At 44.1% G+C, this 12,834-nt stretch overlaps 3 long non-coding RNA genes and 1 pseudogene across 7 annotated transcripts in view; 3 read left to right on the top strand and 1 right to left on the bottom strand.

Moving 5' to 3' along the window:
- LOC147575369 (uncharacterized) overlaps nucleotides 1–12,834 on the top strand; it is a 473,279-nt gene that overhangs the window by 231,361 nt on the left and 229,084 nt on the right. The window lies entirely within an intron of this gene.
- LOC147575370 (uncharacterized) overlaps nucleotides 1–12,834 on the top strand; it is a 284,866-nt gene that overhangs the window by 221,394 nt on the left and 50,638 nt on the right. The window lies entirely within an intron of this gene.
- LOC147575371 (immunoglobulin lambda variable 5-52-like) overlaps nucleotides 1–12,834 on the bottom strand; it is a 447,861-nt pseudogene that overhangs the window by 218,942 nt on the left and 216,085 nt on the right. The window lies entirely within an intron of this gene.
- Nucleotides 1–12,834, top strand: part of LOC147575375 (uncharacterized) — a 156,095-nt gene that overhangs the window by 118,051 nt on the left and 25,210 nt on the right. For 3 of the 4 annotated variants that reach the window (XR_015242335.1, XR_015242336.1, XR_015242337.1), the window contains one exon: nucleotides 8,607–8,696. The exons of the other annotated variant lie outside the window; for it this stretch is intronic. This is a non-coding gene — a long non-coding RNA (uncharacterized LOC147575375). The remainder of the gene's footprint in view (nucleotides 1–8,606; nucleotides 8,697–12,834) is intronic. 4 annotated transcript variants of the gene reach the window in all.

Here is a 12,834-nt window from a genome sequence, read left to right on the forward strand (position 1 = left end):
CCAACAGTCACCATAAAAGCAACCTCAGTGACCCTGGAACACTGAAGAAACAGTAGCATTTTAGAAATATTTCTTCCTATATCATTCTTATGAAGGTTTTAAAATTCTTTTTCAACTTTCCATTTTTTTCTAATGCCTGTTTCAAACAGATAAAATTACTCAGATTGCAAGTACTGTTATCAGGATCAGGTTCCATTTAAGATATAGTAGGAAGACACCATGATTCCCCAATGAATGCTGCTTTAAGCCTGGAAAGAATGCAGCTATTTGAGCAGCTATGCAGGAGCTATTTGAGTCCCTAGAAAAAGATCCTACAAGCCAGATTGAGAATGACATTGATGTTGCAGTAACGATCAGTGCTGACCTTTCTATTTTACCTTCAGAATCCTTCAACCTCTCCTCAAGGCAGCTGGGAGGCAGCACCAGTCACCAGCTTAAGACAGAAAGAGATCCAGGAATACACCATTGTTCTGGGTTGACATGTGACAAGGATGACTTCTAAAGCTCAAGCAAATTGGATATCCACTTTTTCTTTTCTTTTCTTCATTTTTTTTAGTGTTTATTTATTTTTGAGAGAGATAGAATGCAAGCAGGGAGGGTCAGAGAGAGGGGGAGATAGAGGGTTCGAAGCAGGCTCTGTGATGACAGCAGACAGTTCGATGTAGAGTTCGAACTCACAAACTGTGAGAACATGACCAGAGCCAAAGTCAGATGCTTAATTCACTGAGCTACCCAGGCGCCGCACACTTTTCCTTTTCCTTTAAATTTGACTCTCCTCCTTCTCTATGTCCCTTCCCACAGAAAGTGCTTTTGTAGTGAGAGAAATAACAGTGGTGCATTTGGGAACTTATTTTTCTCACGTTAGGATTTTGCACAAGAGACAATCCTCTCTGTCCTCGTGCAACTTGGCCCAGACGTCAGCACTGTCAGGGGAAGTGCATGGCAGTGAAGATGAGCCAAGTCCTAGGTTTCTGTCCAGAAGACCAAAAGTAAGATCTACGGAACTGGAAATACTGGGGATGGGGAGATGTTGAAGAGGGAGAGGCCTGGGAAAGCAACGATGTCAATTATTGAGTCTTGGATCATCTCTGAGCTGCACTTGTGCAGTGTCTGATAGAAGAAGGATGGAATGTCATGGGGAATATAACTGAGGAAGTGGCTTCCACTAAAATCCCAGATATGACCTGTGAAGATCGTTGCGTTGTTTCCACTTAGGAAAGATGCAAATAGCAGAGCAAAGTGTTTGTAAACAGAACTGAAACAGAAAACACATTCAACAGAACACTGTTTGAAACTAGTAGCTTGTACACGACTGGGTAAAGTATCTGGTAAAACAAACAAACAAAAAACAAAAACAAACAAAACCAACCCACCATCACCTGGAATTTAGAACTAGAATCACAGTTCCATAAAATAGCATTGAATAGATTCAGGATAGATGCCAAAATTACCCACTATAGGAAGAAAAATGAAAAGTTCAACCAGCGAGAAAGATGATGCTTAACCCATATGAAAGAAACATTGGAATTTGCTCACAAAGACTTTAAACCAGCTACTTAAAAACTAACACAAGAAAGGAGAAATTCTCTGAAAATTAGTGGAGAGACATCACGTCTCAGCCAAGAAATAAAAGATATAATGAAGCACCAATAAAAAGTACACTATATGGAATTAACTACAGATTGGAAAATAAAAGACTAGTGACCTCAAAGTCATAGCAAGAAAATGTACAATCTAAAATACAAAGGGAAAAAAAATGTTAAAGATCAATAACTATCAGTAAAGTGTGGAGTCTCATCAAATGTCCCAATATCCATACCATAGGTGATCCTCAAAAAGAAGACAGAGAAACAGAAGGAGACCTGTAGATCCAGATGCTGAACAAATCCCAAGGAAAACGAATATGAAGAAAACTATATTAAGGCACATTTTGCCTGATTCTATGTCGACCCCTTTCTAGACACCTCTTTGACTTCAAAACTATGCACTTACTAGTAAAATATCAACCAAGGAATTTTATTCCCTGATGATATTCAACTGGTGATGGGGGTGAGGAAAGCAAAAGTTAGAATGAGTGGAAGTTGCTACATAAGCAGGTAAATCTCCAGATCCCCTCTCATTACTGTGCTGAGACAAATAGACCACATTCTACCTACCCCTCCCCTGATCAGATTTGTCTTGGAAGAGCATGAAACACATCTCTTGGGATCAGGGGAATCTAAGTAGAGTTGGCACTGTGGTATCATGATGACAACCTGGGTGTGATAAGAATGTTGAATCCTGTGACCACCTCCCTCAGATGATCATCCTCTTTCCAGTTTCTTTTCCTCAAGAAAGTGAAAAGCTCATTCATGAGGAAACAGACACCACTAAGGCGCTGGCCACACTAATATCAGCTCGAAATGTTTATGTGTCTCTGGCCTGGATTCCTTTTGGTACTTTCCCATCTGAGCTAGGTTTTCTTGGCATGGCATAGCAGCAATGTCATGATCAGCCCTTGCAGAGAAGTGTTCTGGGACACCTCCCAGAGAAAATGCTGAGCCAGGCAGCAGAGAGTATATACATACCACATCTGCTTTATCCATTCACCCATTGAGGGACATTTGGGCTCTTTCCATACTTTGGCTATTGTTGATAGTGCTGCTATAAACATTAGGGTGCATGTGTCCCTTCGAGACAGCACACCTGTATCCCTTGGATCAATGCCTAGTAGTGCAATTGCTGGGTCGTAGTGTAGTTCTATTTCTAATTTTTTGAGGAACCTCCATACTGTTTTCCAGAGTGGCTGCACCAGCTTGCATTCCCACCAACAATGCAAAAGAGATCCTCTTTCTCTGCATCCTCGCCAACATCTGTTGTTGCCTGAGTTGTTAATGTTAGCCATTCTGACAAGTGTAAGGTGGTATCTCATTGTGGTTTTGATTTGTATTTCCCTGATGATGAGTGATGGGCAGCATTTTTTCATGGGTCAGTTGGCCATCTGGATGTCTTCTTTGGAGAAGTGTCTATTCATGTCTTTTGCCCATTTCTTCACTGGATTATTTGTTTTTTAGGTGTTGAGTTTGATAAGTTCTTTATAGATTTTGTAACTAACCCTTTATCTGATATGTCATTTGCAAATATCTTCTCCCATTCTGTCTATTGCCTTTTAGTTTTGCTGATTGTTTCCTTCGCTGTGCAGAAGCTTTTTATTTTGATGAGGTCCCAGTAGTTAATTTTTGCTTTTGTTTCCCTTGCCTCCAGAGACATGTTGAGTAAGAAGTTGCTGCAGCCAAGATCAAAGGGGTTTTTGCCTGCTTTCTCCTCTAGGACTTTGATGGCTTCCTGTCTTACATTGAAGTCTTTCATCAATTTTGAGTTTATTTCTGTGTATAGCATAAGAAAGCGGTCCAGGTTCATTCTTCTGCATGTCGCTGTCCAGTTTTCCCAGCACCACTTGCTGAAGAGACTGTCTTTATTCCATTGGATATTCTTTCCTGCTTTGTCAAAGATTAGTTGGCTATACATTTGTGGGTCCATTTCTGGGTTCTCTCTTCTGTTCCATTGATCTGAGTGTCTGTTCTTGTGCCAGTACCATACTGTCTTGATGATTACGGCTTTGTAGTGTAGCTTGAAGTCTGGGATTGTGATGCCTCCTGCTTTGGTTTTCTTTTTCCAGATTGCTTTGGCTATTCGGGGTCTTTTCTACTTCCAAACAAATTTTAGGATTATTTGTTCTAGGTCCGTGAAGAATGCTGGTGTTACTTTGATAGGGATTGCATTGAATATGTAGATTGCTTTGGGTAGTATCGACATTTTAACAATATTTATTCTTCCTATCCAGGAGCATGGAATCTTTTTCCAGTTTTTGTGTCTTCTTCACTTTCTTTCATAAGCTTTCTATAGTTTTCAGTGTATAGATTTTTCACCTCTTTAGTTAGATTTATTCCTAGGTATTTTATGGTTTTTTGTGCAACTGTAAAAGGGATCGATTCCTTGATTTCTGTTTCTGTCGCTTCATTGTTGTGTATAGGAATGCAACCGATTTCTGTGCATTGATTTTATATCCTGCAACTTTGCTGAATTCATGAATCAGTTCTAGCAGTTTTTTGGTGGAATATTTTGGGTTTTCCATATAGAGTATCATGTCCTCTGCGAAGAGTGAAAGTTTGACCTCCTCCTGGGTGATTTGGATGCATTTTGTTTCTTTGTGTGATCTGATTCCTGAGGCTAATATTATGTTGAATAGCAGTGGTGAGAGTGGACATCCCTGTCTTGTTCCTGACCTCAGGGGGAAAGTGTTCAGTTTTTCCCCATTGAGGAGGATATTAGCATTGGGTTGTTCTTATATGGCTTTTATGATCTTGAGGTATGATCCTTCTATCCCTACTTTCTTGAGGGTTTTTATCCAGAAAGGATGCTGTAATTTGTCAAATGCTTTCTCTGCATCTGTTGAGAGGATCATATGGTTCTTGTCCTTTCTTTTATTCATGTGATGAATCACGTTAATTGTTTTGCGGATATTGAACCAGCCCTGCATCCCAGGTGTAAATCCCACTTGGTCGTGATGAATAATTTTTTTTTAATGTATTGTTGGATCCAGTTGGCTAATATCTTGTTGAGGATTTTTGCATCCATGTTCATCAGGGAAATTGGTCTATAGTTCTCCTTTTTAGTGGGGTCTCTGGTTTTGGAATCCAGGTAATGCTGGCTTCATAGAAAGAGTTTGGAAGTTTTCCTTCCATTTCTATGTTTTGGAACAGTTTCAAGAGAATAGGTGTTAACTCTTCCTTAAATGTTTGGTAGAATTCCCCTGGAAAGCCATCTGGCCCTGGACTCTTGTTTTTTGGCAGATTTTTGATTACTAATTTGATTTCCTTACTGGTTATGGGTCTGTTCAAATTTTCTATTTCTTCCTGTTTCCGTTTTGGTAGTGTATATGTTTCTAGGAAGTTGTCCATTTCTTCCAGATTGCCCATTTTATTGGCATATAATTGCTCATAATATTCTCTTATGATTGTTTTTATTTCTGTTGTGTTGGCTGTAATCTCTCCTCTTTCATTCTTGATTCATTTGGGTCCTTTCCTTTTTCTTCTTAATCAACTGGCTAGTGGTTTATCAGTTTGTGACTTCTTTCAAAGAACCAGCCTCTGGTTTCATTGATCTGTGCTACTGGGTTTTTTGGGGTTTTTTTTTGTTGTTTGTTTGTTTGTTTGTTTGTTTTTGGTTTCAATAGCATTAATTTCTGTTCTGATCTTTATTATTTCCTGTCTTCTGCTGGTTTTGGGTTTTATTTGCTGTTCTTTTTCCAGCTCCTTAAGGGGTAAGGTTAGGTTGTGTATCTGAGATCTTTCTTCCTTCTTTAGGAAGGCCTGGATTACTATATACTTTCCTCTTATGACCCCCTTTCCTGCATCCCAGAGGTTTTGGGTTGTGGTGTTATCGTTTTCATTGACTTCCATATACTTTTTAATTTCCTCTTTAACTTCTTAGTTAACCCATTCATTCTTTAGTAGGATGTTCTTCAGTCTCCAAGTATTTGTTACCTTCCCAAATTTTTTCTTGTGGTTGATTTTGAATTTCATAGCGTTGTGGTCTGAAAATATGCACGGTAGATCTCAATCTTTTTGTACTTACTTAGGGCTGATTTTTGTCCCAGTATATGGTCTATTCTGGAGAACGTTCCATGTGCACTGGAGAAGAATGTATATTCTACTGCTTTAGGGTGGAATGTTCTGAATATATCTGTTAAGTCCATCTGGACCTCTTCTTAAGATAGCCATTACTCCCAGGAGCAAGAATAAAACAGGCTTTCTTAACACTTACACACAAACACAAAACAGTGAATCAGACAAAAGGACACAAGAGGAATTCACCGCAAAAGAAAGAACAGGAAGAAGTCACAGCAGGGATTTAACCAATACAGAAACTAGTAAGATGTTTGAGCCAGAATTTATTTTTTTTTTAATGTTTATTTGTTTTTGATAGAGAGAGAGAGAGAGAGCGAGCACGGGAGGGACAGAGGGAGATTGAGGCACCAAATCTGAAGCAGGCTCCAGGCTCTGAACCATCAGCACAGAGCCTGACGCAGGACTTGAAACCACAAGCTGTGAGATCATGACTTTGGCTGAAGTCAGACACTTAACTGCCTGAACCACACAGGAGCCCCTGAACCAGAATTGAAAACAGTAGTCATAAGGATCCTAGCTGTGTTTGAGAAAAGCATAGAAGACACTAGAGAATCCCTCACTGCAGAGATTAAAGAAGTAGTCAGTCTGAAATAAAAAATACTGAAACTGATATGGATGCAATGACAATGAGGATGGATGAAGCAGAGGATATAGTAGATAAAATTATGGGAAATAATATTCTGAATATAAGTGGGTATGAAAATTATTGTATCATGAATGTAGACTTATTGACCTCAATGACTCCTTAAAGCCTAATAACATTCGTTTCATAGGAATCCCAGAAAAGAAAGATAAAGAAGCAGATGGTTTACTTAAGCAAATCATAGCTTAAAACCTCCCTAATCAGAGGAAGGAAACAGACATCAACATTTATAAGCACAGAGAATTCCCATTATATTCAACAATAGCTGGCCATCACCCAGAGGCATCAGAATCAAATTGACAAAACAAAACAAAACAAAAACAAGAAACAAACAAACAAAAACCAGAAAACGATGGAATCCTGAAAACCGCAAGGGAAAAAAAGTCCTTATCCTACAAGAGAAGACAAATCAGATTTGCAGTAGATCTGTCCACAGAAATCTGGCAGGCCAGAAGGGAGTGCCAAAATCTATTCAACGTGCTGAATGGGAAAAATACTCAGCCAAGAATACTTTATCAGGCAAGGCTGTCATTCAGAATAGAAGGAGAAATAAAGAGTTTCCCAAACAAAAACTAAAGGAGTTCATGACACTAAACCAGCCCTGCAAGAAATAGTTAAGGGGACTCTTTGAGTGGGTAAAACAAGACCAAAAGCAACAAAGACTAGAAAGGAAAAGAGAACATCACCAGAAACATCAACTTTACAGGTAACACAATGGCATGAAATTCATGTCAATCAGTAATCACCCAGAATTTAAATGGACAAAATGCTCCAATCAAAAGACATAGGGTAACAGAATGCATTAAACAAACAAACAAAACAAAAAACAAAAAAACCCAAGACTCATCTCTATGCTGCCTTCAAAAGACTCATTTTAGGGGTGCCTGGGTGGCCCAGTCAGTTAAGCGGCTGACTTCAGCTCAGGTCATGATCTCGCGGTCCGTGAGTTCGAGCCCCGCATCGGGCTCTGTGCTGACAGCTCAGAGCCTGGAGCCTGTTTCAGATTCTGTGTCTCCCTCTCTCTGACCCTCCCCCATTCATGCTCTGTCTCTCACTGTCTCAAAAATAAATAAACGTTAAAAAAAAAAAGACTCATTTTAGACCTAAAGACATCTTCAGATGGCAAGTGAGGATATGGAGAACCATCTATCATGCTGATGGATGTTCATGTACAAATGAACTATAGTTATGAAAATGTATTTTTCATTCTTCCTGTGAATTCTTATCATCAATGGAATTTCAGGGTCAGTTTGGATTGATGTCTTTTCTCCCCTCTTCTCTCTTCTCTTCTCTTCTTTCCCTTCCCTTCCCTTCCCGTCCCTTCCCTTCTCCCCTCCTTTCCCCTCCCCTCCCCTTCCCTTCTTTCCTCCCGTCCCCTCCCCTCATCTTTTTTTTTTAATTTTTTTTAACATTTATTTTTGAGAGACAGAGAGACAGAGCACAAGTCGGGGAAGGGCAGAGAGAGAATGAGACACAGAATCCCAAGCAGGCTCCAGGCTCTGAGCTGTCAGCACAGAGCCCGATACGGGGCTCGAACTCACAAACCCTGAGATCATGACCCGAGCCAGAGTCTGTCGCCCAACCAACTGAGCCATCCAGGTGCCGAACCCCTCATCTCTCCTTTCTTTCTTTCTTTCTTTCTTTCTTTCTTTCTTTCTTTCTTTCCCCTTCCTTCCTTCCTTCCTTCCTTCCTTCCTTCCTTCCTTTCCCTCCCTCTCTCTCCCTCTCTCTTTCTCTCTTTCTTTCACTTATTTTGGCTCCTATTTTCCTACTTCCTCATTGGAAAGTTTGATAGAATGCTAGACGACTGTCATTATAAAGGACCAGCATGAGAGATTGGCTTGGATTCTTCTGGAAGAACAATGGGTATCTCCCTGATAGTACATCTCCAGGGCAAATGATTGTTGCTATACGTCCCAAGCCCACTGACACTGAGGGTGGCTGAGTCAGCCAACTGCAGGCCACAGAGCCTGAAAAGACAGAGCAGAATAGGTTGTTGTGAGGTCCAAGGATTCATTCCCTAGGTCCCAGTACTGAGGCTGTGCTGGGACTGTGCTCAGGTTTTGGGGCAGGCCTAGCTCAGATCCTGTGGGGACTGAACATGTGGGCAGGGCCCAGGGGCAGCACTTGTGTAAAGAGTGAGGCAGGGGGGCAGGAGAGGGGTCCAGGCCATGGTGGGGAAACAAAGAGCTCTGCCTCCTGTGACCCAAACAAAGAGCACTCTTGGGCCCAGGCCCTTCCAGGGGCCTTGAGTCAATGAGTGTTCGAAATTATGTAAAGTCCCTCCACTTCAGGGACTCCTAATTGACAAACCAGTGGTGAGATCAGAACATGTGACTGAAGAGGAAGACGGTAACCTCCAGCATCCTGCAATCAGCTATCAGGTAAAAAGAAAAAGCCTTGGCTTCCAATTTCTGGGATCAGTCACCTTCTTGGGGTCAGGCCACATGACAACTATCTCACACAAGTGTGTTGGAATCAGTCCTTGGCTCCCACCATGGTCTTTCAGGTGCCTGGCTATGGGGCTGGGTCGAGTCCTCTAAGACACACAGACAACACGTGATTCAGGGAAAGGTGTTCCTGTGTCCTCATTACCTTCCTCCTTCTGCTTCACGTCTCCTCTGGCTCCGCCAGACCCAAATGGTCCCAAAGTTGGCATGTCATTAGAATGTGGGACTTTATCCTTAGAATCTCCGTCTGTCATTTTGTCTGTGAGATTCACTTGTTCAACAACACCTGTGGTCAGGTGCAGTAAGAGGCAATTTCCAGGTACTAAGTCAGTTTCTCTTGGCAGCCACTTGGCACACTAAGGGGCCTGCAGGAGGAAGCTGCTGAAGTAGGGACAGGTTTGTCACAGTTGTGCTCAGCCCCGGGGAACTCCCCAGTTCACCTGGGGGCTGAGGCCACTCAGGGAAGTGATTGTTACCTTCCCATTCCCCCTTACCACCTAAAGCCACAGGGAGACTAGGATGCTACTTGTGGCTCTGGTCCTGGTCTCCTGTCTCGTCCCCCACGGATGACCTGTCCCTGCATTCCTCAACGCTCCGCAGACTGGCTGAGCTGAGCAGGAATATGAGGGAGGGCTGCACCTGACAGGAAAGGGAGATTCGGAGAGGCATGCAGGTCCCCATTCCCTGGAGAGGCAGAGAGAGGAGCAGAGGCTGGCAGGTGCAAGGCAGCAACAGTCACCTGCACCAGGTGAAGAAGGACGCCCAGGCTGAGAGGGGATGTGGGACAACCTCAGTCAGAATGTTCCAGGTCCTGAAGGAGATAGCTTCTTCTTCTCGCTTCTGCCAGATACCGGTTGCAGAGGGGGCACTGCTAAAGTTGACCATGGGGCCCCCTGAGGACCAGGGAGATGCCAGCCCATTCATTGTCATGTGATGAAAATGGGTGAAGTGAGAATCTCCAGACTATTATTCTCTAGAGGGACTTTTCATGATCCTTTAACCTGATAAATCCCTGGACATATTATTTTGGTCACAGGGATTCCCACTAAATATCTTCTTTGTAGTTCATCATGTCAATAAGTAAATTTTTGATAAAGATTCTAATTGTACATGCCATACTTTGGTGAGGAGAAAATTATTTTTTAACCTATGTCTCCCATTGCCATGAAGGTAATGCTCTGATTCAAGCCAGAGGGGAAATTGCAGAAGCTTCTGTTTTTCCTTATTAATACCTCATTTGTAGTTTTTACCTCATACAATGGCTCTAAAAATCAATTTCAAAACCATACATCAAAGAATCATGAAGAGAAATTCAGCTTATTCATTCATCTTTCCTTTCAGAGTGACAGGCGAGGCCCAAATACAGGCACAACCTCCATGCAGGGTCAGCGTGGGCATGGGTGTGAGGCCATGTGGGTCAGGCCTGAGCTAAAGGTGAGGCCTGCCTGGTGCAGGTGATGGGATTGGGGCAGCGGGAGAACATGGCACCAGGAGAAAGACCCCAGGTGGGACCCACAATGGTCTGCACTTCCTTCACGGTTTCTGTAAAATCTAAGGAAGGAAGGGCCTGGGGCAGGAGGGGCCTGGTCCCCTTTTCAAGAAGCGTCAGGCAGCCCTTGATGATGTGTGGACACCTTATCCAGGAACCAAAGGAGACGCTGCCCTGTGGCCCATTCAGGTGTCTGTACCCAAGGGAAGAGGAATTCCTGCAGGACTGTGCTGAGACAGCTGTCTCCCCTCCTAAGTGACGTGTGATTACATCTGGGGCCCATGTGATGTATAATGACATCCTAAATCTTTATCACCTACTGTAAATCCTGACTCCAGCTCCCATAGTCATACTAGCCCCCCACTCTGCCACTGTTCAGTAGGATAAACATAGACCAGAAGACAGAGAACTGCTAGAGTCACCCACAGTGCAGGGCCTGGGCCAGGACCAGGGAGGACACCTACCCGATCCTAAGTCCTGACCAGCAGCTGCTCAGAGGACAGGTGAGAGTGAGAGCCAGGCCATGGTAGGAGTGTTTGTGTCCCATCCCCATCCTTCTGTGTCACCTTGAGTCACTGAAGACACACCCACTGCCATGGTAAGTGGCACAGCAATGGTCAGCCTTGTCCTGGCCCTTAGTTCTGGTCAAGCTCAGGGGGGCCATGTCCCAAAGTTCCATCCTCAGATTGGACCCTGATGGTCACTCTTATCTGTCTATATAACCAGCTCAGGGACAAGCTTGGCTTCTGTTGGTACCAAGAGAGATGTTCACTCCTGAGCTCATTTGCAGAACAGGGGATCCTGGGCCTGCTTGGGGCCACTGACAGGAGGAGTCTTCCTCAGATCAGGGGAGGCATCGAGGCTGTAAGAAAGAAGAGGAGAGGGGGCTGGAGGAATAAAGGGAGGCTGAGTCAGAAATCACTGGCCCAACCCTTAGGGGAGGGAGCAATGTGGACACAGGGGATTGCAAGGCCTGACGCCATGGACCCAGGATGGGAAGGAGAGCAGGGCACCTGTGCCTCACACTGTGGCTCCCTGTGGGCTTCTCACCTGTGCTGGGAGCAGCCAGAGAGCAGGAGTGAGGCCACACAGAGTGTGGTCCTGGGAGGATCAGCCCCACAGACACCTGGGAGCTGTTCCACATGCAGATGCCCGGGGCCCCACCCAGACCTGCCACGCCTGCAGCTGCATCTTGTGGAGACCCCCCCCACCCCCCTCCTCAGGGGACTGTGTGCTCACTGAGTGTCACAGGCTAGAGATCTGGACCATGGTTGAATATCTCATTCCTCTGTCTATCTCCCTGGGTCCTACCGGGCCCCCTGGGACATGGGGCATAACAGTTTTACTCTGGTCACGTAAGCTTGGTACAGATTGTAGTGATGTGTAGTGCTGTGGAGAAAATGGGTTAAGAATGGACTCTTTCACCAGCCACATGGAGTGTGTGCTGTGGATGTGGTGAGAACCCAGGGAATATGGGCTGCTCGGCTCTGGAGGCCGAGAGTGTGTCTTGTCTGCTTTAGGCTCCTCCTGGAAGTGAATCATCAGGAAAAGTGCAGGGCACTGGCTGGGGTTATTCATGGTACTATCACAGGGGAGCTGCGTTTCTAGTGCACAATTGGGGCAAGAAGGGTGTGTAAGGATTCAGAAGATCCCCTAATACTCCCTGAGTCTGCATTACAGTCATAAATGCACCACAATCCAATTCAGCAGGTATGATAATGAACTAACTTTCCAGAATGAAGGTCTAGTCCTATCAATGGGCAGTGATGGCGACTAGCTCAGGTATTTGCTGTGGGAAGGAGATATGGGGTGAATAGTGAAGAAGGACATTATAGACACCCCTCTGAGCACAGGGTAGTCACAGAAATGAGCAGTATAGAAGTAACGTGCTTCTTCCTAATGTTGTAGGATGTGTTTGGATATATATTGACCATAAGTTTGTTTTGTTCTCCTGTCTCATCCCATTATCACATAACATAACATCAGATGTGTTCACAAATAGTTATATCTTAATATTGAAGCTATACAATATCAAATCATCTGGGACAAAAATAAATATCCCAGCAGAGAAAAATGTATTTTGTATCCTCTTAAAGGCTGAGCACATTTGTGGGGACTGAACATGCACATTGGGGATCTGGGGGAGAAACCCTAGCTCTGTGTGTATACAGCGGCCTCCTCAGGTCTGAGAGGACCCTGTCAGGGATGCTGGCCATCCTGGATTGGGTTCCTGGAAGCTGACTCTGAGATGGAGAAATGCATGTGCAGGAGATCTGGAAGGAAGAGGGAGGTCAGACTGGGCAGAAGGAGAAGTGACCCACACGGAGTGAGACATCAGATGAGGCCTCATTCCTGCAGGGAGCTCCAAAGCTGGGACCTTTCAGGACATGTGAAAGTGGGGCAGGGCCTTGGCCTCTAGGCCTCAGGAGATTATTTAACTGAACCTCTCTGAGAAGGGACATAAACGTGGGGAGGCAATTCTCTGAAGTAAGAGTCCTTGGCAGTGAGGAGCACCCCTGTGAGCTGTGAGAGGCTCCAGGCAGTAGTGGGTGGGTGTGTGAACCCAAAAGACAGGGTGTCGGT

The sequence above is a fragment of the Puma concolor genome, chromosome D3, assembly GCF_028749965.1.
Source record: "Puma concolor isolate L17-30 chromosome D3, mPumCon1.1.hap2, whole genome shotgun sequence".
Classification (NCBI taxonomy): Eukaryota; Metazoa; Chordata; class Mammalia; order Carnivora; family Felidae; genus Puma; species Puma concolor.